The sequence below is a fragment of the Zingiber officinale genome, chromosome 4B (genome assembly GCF_018446385.1).
Source record: "Zingiber officinale cultivar Zhangliang chromosome 4B, Zo_v1.1, whole genome shotgun sequence".
In the NCBI taxonomy this organism is placed as follows: Eukaryota; Viridiplantae; Streptophyta; class Magnoliopsida; order Zingiberales; family Zingiberaceae; genus Zingiber; species Zingiber officinale.
This window is the reverse complement of record NC_055993.1, coordinates 17,591,918-17,599,222: the sequence shown is the minus strand read 5'-3', so window position 1 is coordinate 17,599,222 and position 7,305 is coordinate 17,591,918. Positions and strand designations below refer to the sequence as shown.

Here is a 7,305-nt window from a genome sequence, read left to right as displayed (position 1 = left end):
CTTAAACAATCATTTCAAAAGTTTGGTTCATTTTAAGCTTGGCTTGGCTCATCTTGACTACCTTATCAAACAAGCTTGAACACCCCAAAACTCGGCTCGGCTCGTTTACAGCCCTAAATCTGACAGCCTTTGAGATTGTATTTGTAGAAGTCTTTCGTGAGAGGATAGCATACCATGAAGAGTTTTGAGTGGCACTTGATTCATGTGAGTCATCATACTAGGAACAAATATATCATATTGAGGACCCAAATCTACAAGAGCATACATTAATAGTTCTGGATCAAAGACCGGATGTCCAATTGCAGCTTGGTTGTTGGCAATGGTCTTGACTGATTGTATATAATCATTGATAGAGATATCTCCTCGTTGCATAGACTGTAATTGTAGATGAAGTTAGATAACACGTACTTGAGAGTGGGATGCAAAAGAATGATCAAGAGCTTCCCAAACCTGACGAGAGGTGTTGAGCCGAACGAGTATGGAAAGTATAAACTCAGTAATTGATGAGATTAACCAAGACATGACTAACTAATCCTTCTTAAATCAAATATTATAATATGGATCGTGTTTTTGAGGTGGGGATGAAGTATCATCAACATGACCGAGTAAGTCATGAACACAAAGTAAAGAAAAAAATTATAATTTCTATAGTAAATAGTTATTATGATCAAGTTTAATGGAAAAAGGAGTTAGGATCCTCTAACCCGAAATCATGTGTCCCCTCTGTCTTGCTCACCGATATGATAGACCAAATCACACCTCAAAGATGTTGCACACATCTCAAGGATGTCATGATCATCTGATCGGTAAGGGGACACGGGGACACATGATTTCAGGATAGAGGATCTGAACTATGGAAAAAGAAGGAATCATATGACAAGAGAAAGATATATTTTATGATGACACATGGATTTTAGTAGAACTAAAAGAAGAAGATTTCTCTTGTTTTCTACTGTGTTTTTTTTCTAACAGAATGGAAAAAAACAGGGAAGAGAGAAAAATAAAACAATCAAATAACAATTCTGTCTTGCTATGATTGACGTTGTCGAAGTTGCTATCGTCTACCGAACAGAATTGTTAATGAAAGGAGAAGAAAAGTTGTTGTTGTCGAAGTTGTTGTTGCCATTGTCGAAGTTGCTGAGGTTGCCGCACTATAGATGATGATATCAAACTTGGATGTAGAAATCCCTGTAGCTGCTGAAACAAAAATTCAGAAGAGAAAAATTGGGAGGAAGAGAAGATGACTCTGATACCATGTTGAAATTAATAGATAACAAAAAGAAATAGAATAAAGAATATTTACTAAAACTAATAAACTTATTTATTAGTTGTCCAAATAATAATAAAAAGATTAAATATGTCAAATAATTATTGTAAGCATAGTAATAAATATAATATATTTGAAACTATTATTTTCATTATTTAATTTAGGTAGATTTTAATTGTGATATTGATTTTGATTATAATACTAAATATGATAAATTTTAATTAATTAAAATTAATTTAAGATTATTTTTTATTATTATGATTAAGAAGTGCTCAGTATAACTTCCTAATCAAAGCTCGGCCATTGATTTGTTTTTTAATGTAATCTAGCTCGTTCTCTTGGTCTTTTCTTCTAGCTCTCGTTCTATTTACTTCGGTCTCTATCTCTCTATTCAATAATAACCTCGAATTAATATGGCCCACAATCCCAATAGCTGCCGCTCTATGATTGTCATCTCTCACCAACCACGGCTAAACTACGTGTGTTGTTTTAATTGGAGAAGAATTTAGGATTTAAAATTTAATTAAATCAAAATTAACGACAAAATGCTTAAAATAATCAAAATTGTCTCTCCATTATCTCGGATTTCTCTCAATTCTCTTACCTATATCCATAAGCGTCAGATCTTTTTGCTCCGATGCGCAGGTGAGTTGATAACTATATAAAAAATTTATAGTATGGAGTAAACGTTAAATCTCGATAAAATCGTTAAAAAATGTCCGCATATAAGAGAGCCTATTCGATACTGATTTATTTTCGTTTCATAGTGTGAAACAATCGTTAGAGCGGTTAAAGTAACAAATTTTACCTTTTACGGTATAAGTTTCAGATCTTTGTCCCACTAGCATAGTTTTGTTAGTACTCGGTTGGTAAATTTATACCATATAAATTTCAATATGTATTTCTCATATATAATTTTCTTTAGTTTTTGTTTTCACTATACCTTAATGACTTTCGAAGAAATTTTACTGAATAATTCCAACGTCCGATGATGCTTACTTAGTGTGGGCAGATCAAGCCAACACCATCCAAATTGGACTGTAAGGTCCAAGTCGAACATATCCCCACCTCAGAATTTGTTCATCGCCACCTCGGCATTCATCTTTCTGCCTATCAGTGAGAATTGAAAAAGGTCAGTAACCGACAGTAGTCTTACATTTATTCTTTATTTTTTAAAAATAAAATTGGACTTTTTTTTAGACAGCAAGTCAATAATAAATGATAATGGAGGGAACTCCCATTTATTATAAAATTTAAAGGAAGTTGCACGTGGAGCGAACAAATCAACACGGCCTCATGGGGACCGGATCCTCTTGTCTCCTTGTCTTGATCCGTTCTTAAATCAGGACAAAAAAAATTGGTAGGAGGACATTACCTCCACCTGTTAACAAGTGGGGGGCTATTGCCCCCCACCAATGCAAAGGCTGGACCATGAGTTGGTCCAGCTTTTACGGACCAGAGGATCCACCCCTGACCTCATGAGTCCCTACAATGGCAGATGTTTCTGGCATCTAGATCAATCAATAATGTCATGGGGAGGACCTCATCTACTTGGTTAACACAATTGAAATAGAGTAGCATTGTCAATAGACGAGATCGAAAGAGTTCGGATTAAGTAGCAATCGTGATATTTGTCATCGTCATCATCATCGTGTGTGCAGCCCCAGTCCTTCGATTAAAGAGGCCCTGGGTGAAATAATAAAATGAGATTCCAAATAAATTTCTAATAATACATAATTTATCTACAATAACTTCTTCTAGCATTTCTATTTGCAAAATCTTCTATAATATTATTAGTTTTAAGAATTTCCAAGATATCTTTCTCAATACATAAAATTGCCAATTCATTTAATCTTTCTTGAGACATTGATGATCTCATATATGTAATAATTTTAATTTTGAAAAACTTCTTTCAGTCGATGCTACTGTAACAAGCATAATCAACAAAATTCTATAAACAATTGCAACATTTGGATAACAATCTACACTTTGAACAAATTCAAGAATATCAATTACAAACATTATCATATTTGGTAAAGTCGTTTGTAATATTTTTTAATTCAGTAAATAAATCATCTAACTCAACATCTGATGAGTTGTCATGAGTTAAAGTAGATTTTAAATTGACACAATATTTTTTTAATTCATCATCATTCAAAGTTCTTAATGTTTTTGAATCAAATAAAAAGCTAAATATATTTTCAAAGGTTTTCATTTGCTCGAATCTACATTTTAAAGAAGTAATTGTCATGCCCACAACAACAATAAAATAATCAATTCTAAAAGACTCTTTTAATGATAGTGAAACTTCATCATCTTCTCTTTCATTAAATTGTCTTTTTCTAAAAATACGACGTTTTGTTGAAAATATTGGCTCTATATTCATATCTAATACAAGACTCTTAGCAATAGTCAAACTTGCAGTATAACCATCATTCCTATACTTTTCAAAAAATGAGATTACACCTTCTAATTGTTTCATGGCACAGTCAATGCACATAGATTTTGATTGTAATTTCTTACTCACCATGTTTATAGCAAATAAGATATCATACCAAATGACCATACCAAGTAAAAATTCAAATTTTTTGATTGACTTAGCTAAACTTTCAGCTTTACTTATTGACTTTGCATCATCACAAATATTATTTAATTCAAGTAAAGTTGCTCTCACTTCCACAATTTGAAATCTAATAGCTTGAACACTTTTAATACGACTTTTCCAACGAGTATTCGACAAAGATTTGACGGTTAATCCCTTCACATTATTAAGTAAAATTTTCTATCTCTTAGGAGAACTTGAAAATAATGTATATATGTGTTGCACTACTCCAAAAAAAGAAACAGCTTTAACATAAGAATATGTCATATCACTAAGAGTTAGATTAAGACTATGACAAGCACATGACATTTACAACGCTCTTGGATTTATTTCAAGTAACCTCTTTTGAACTCCTTGGTGTTTTCCTTTCATATTGGAATCATTATCATAACCTTGACCTCTAATATTTTCAATACAAAGATCAAGTGATTTTAACACATTTTATAATTCGTTAAAAAGTCCTAAACCTGATGTATCATCTACTTTTAGAAACTCTAAAAAGTACTCCTCTATTTTCACTTTATTACCTGACATATTAACACATCGTACTATAAAAGTCATTTGTTCTTGATGACTTATATCGGGGTACAATCAAGAATTATTGAAAAATATTTTGCTTCTTTAATTTTATTAATGATAACACTTTTAACATTATTAGCTAAAATAGAAATCAATTCATTCTGAATTTTATGACCTAGGTAATGATAATGAATTTCATTACTTTGAATACGTCTAATATGATCTTGCATCACATAATCAAATTCAGCAATCATTTCAATCAACCCCAAAAAATTTCCATTATTGTCTTGATAAAGTTTTTCATTAGATCCTCAAAAAGGCAAACAACATTTAGAAAGACATTTTACAGTTGCTATTATTCTTGTTATAACTTGTCTCCAATGCTCTTTTTCTTTGGAAATCTCTCGTTGTAGGTCTTTATCAATTGTTAGATTTTTATGTAATCGCATTTTTAATTCATTCCAAGTGTTCATGTTAGTTATATGTTCAATAGTGTTTTCATGTTCTTTAAGTCGTTCACTAAGATGTTTCCAATCTCTAAATCCATCCTTTGCTAGTGAACTTCTATTGTTTTCAGATTTAAACAACTTGCAACAAAAGCAATAAACTTTATCCACATATTTACTATGAACCAACCTCTTTCGATCTTTTATTTCTCCATTACTTAAATGTCTAGAATAATGAGCACAAGAAAAATGCCTAGAAGTGTCGTCCAAAGGATATACAATATCCATTTCTCTTATAGGCCCTTTTTCAACTAAAATATCACGTGCATTGTTATCAAGATTATCCAAATTTCTTAGATCATATATATCAAGTGAAGAAATAAATTGTTCATCAATGTCAATATTCTCATTATCTACCCTATTTAAAATATTTTCATGCTCACTCAAATTTTCCCTTTCTTCATTAACATCGTGAATCTCATTACACTCATCTACATCATTCACAGTCATAGTTGAATTTTATGAATTTTCATGAGAACTTTTAATAAAGTATTTATTAATAGCACATCTTTGTGATTCAGTCAATTGTTCTTATTTTTTTCTTTTTTTCCTTTTCTCACATCCAGAAAGATGTTTTTTATGCAACATATTATAATGTATAAAACCACAACAATTACAAAAAAAAAGCAGATAATTCAAATTATTTCACTGGTAAAGGAATAATAGCACCTGGAATATGATAGTTTCCAATATTAATGGAAATGTCTTAGGTTGTTAAGTTAAGCATCTCATCAGACAACACCTGTTAAAAGAAAATTAAATCATTATCAAATTAAAACTAATTAGTAAAATTATGATACTTAAAGAAACAACAATACTATTGGTTATCTTTCCATGATCTCCGTGATGCAAGCAGATTTACAAATCAACTTGCGCCTTAAGACTTTAAACAATTTGGAGTTATAAACACATGCTACAATTTTTATGGAAGTCAGAAACCTAATAAAAAAAGTCCATTTCATCTTAAATTTCTATCACAAATCAACTTGTAGCTACTTTGTGCTACACTGCTACTAAGGTCACAAGTTCTAAGGTCACCATGCGATCAAAATTACAAGGGATAAACCATGATTTAAAAAATCTACATCATTTCTCCTACAACAATAATCTTTTTTCATAAAAAATAACTATATAAAAAATAGCAAACACATGCTACAACAAACAATTAAATTCTCCATAGATCATAGATGAATAATTAAATCATTATCAAAATGAAACTAATTAGTAAAATTATTAAGAAATAGGCAAATAGCAATTCTTCAAGTGCTGTGACTTTCACTATCTACAATATGAGAATGAACTGGCCACAAAGATTCAAGTAGACAAAAGGATAGTGCAAATAGTCAGCCCATGCAGTGTATTTCATAATAAACAATATTGAGATTGTGTTCCAGTTTTTCTTTTTGTACCATTTTGTGTAAAATCGCTTTAAGCAAGAATTGTTAAAACGAACTCTCTCAACCAAAATAAGTTCTTTTATTATTGAGACAGTGCATTCTTCAACAGTAAATACAAATACAGCAATTGAAACTCAAGAGGTTATAGTCCGTTTATCAAAAGGAACACAATCATCTTTAAGCAAGAATTATAACCATACTAGTGTAGGGAGGATAACCTAGTTCTACAACCAGACACGCCAATGCCAATAGAAACCATTGAAATTAGGGCAAGTTAGCATACCTAAACTATGTTATCTATGTTGGTTGCTACTCGGAAAACCTAATGGTTCCACTGTACAAAAATTTTGTATAAAGGTCTGAACCATTTCCTAGCTACCATGTGTTCTTTTAAATTAAACTTGGATCGCCTGCGGAACTTAACAAATTTGATCCAAAGTTTAATCTATTTGTTCTTTTAGGTTTTGACTTGGATCTCCTGCGGAACTTAACACATTTGATCCAAATCACCTAGGTTATTAATTTTATTAAATATTAGTTTCCAAAATTGGCTCCCAGTACTGACGTGGCGAGGCACATGGCCTTCTTGGATATGGGAACAACCACCACCGACTAGACAAAGCCTTTTAAGAAAAGTTAATATTTAATTTCCTTAAATAACTTTAGGTCAACCGAAAAGAACAATCAAATCACAAGGAAAATAAAAAACAAAAAGAACACAACATCGAAAACAAATTTGAAATACTAGAATCGTATGCCTCTTGTATTTAGTATTATTTCCTAAAATAACTAGTATGATGCGGAAAGGAAAAAATACTAGTTATACATTTTAGAAAGACCTCTTGATCTTCTACCGTATTCCTATTCTAACCTCGGACGTTGTGTGGGCAACGATCTTCCGAGATGAGAAACCACCAAAGCACCTTCTTCTCCTTTCTTAAAGTTTTGGCCAAGCACAATGCTTCCAAAAGATGAAGATCTTTTTCCACCAACCAAGCTCCAAGGGATGTAAGC

General features: G+C 31.5%; 1 pseudogene; it reads right to left on the bottom strand.

The window, feature by feature from the left end:
- Positions 1-2,336: 2,336 nt before the first annotated feature.
- Positions 2,337-5,482, bottom strand: LOC121978139 (annotated as a pseudogene).
- Positions 5,483-7,305: the final 1,823 nt, after the last annotated feature.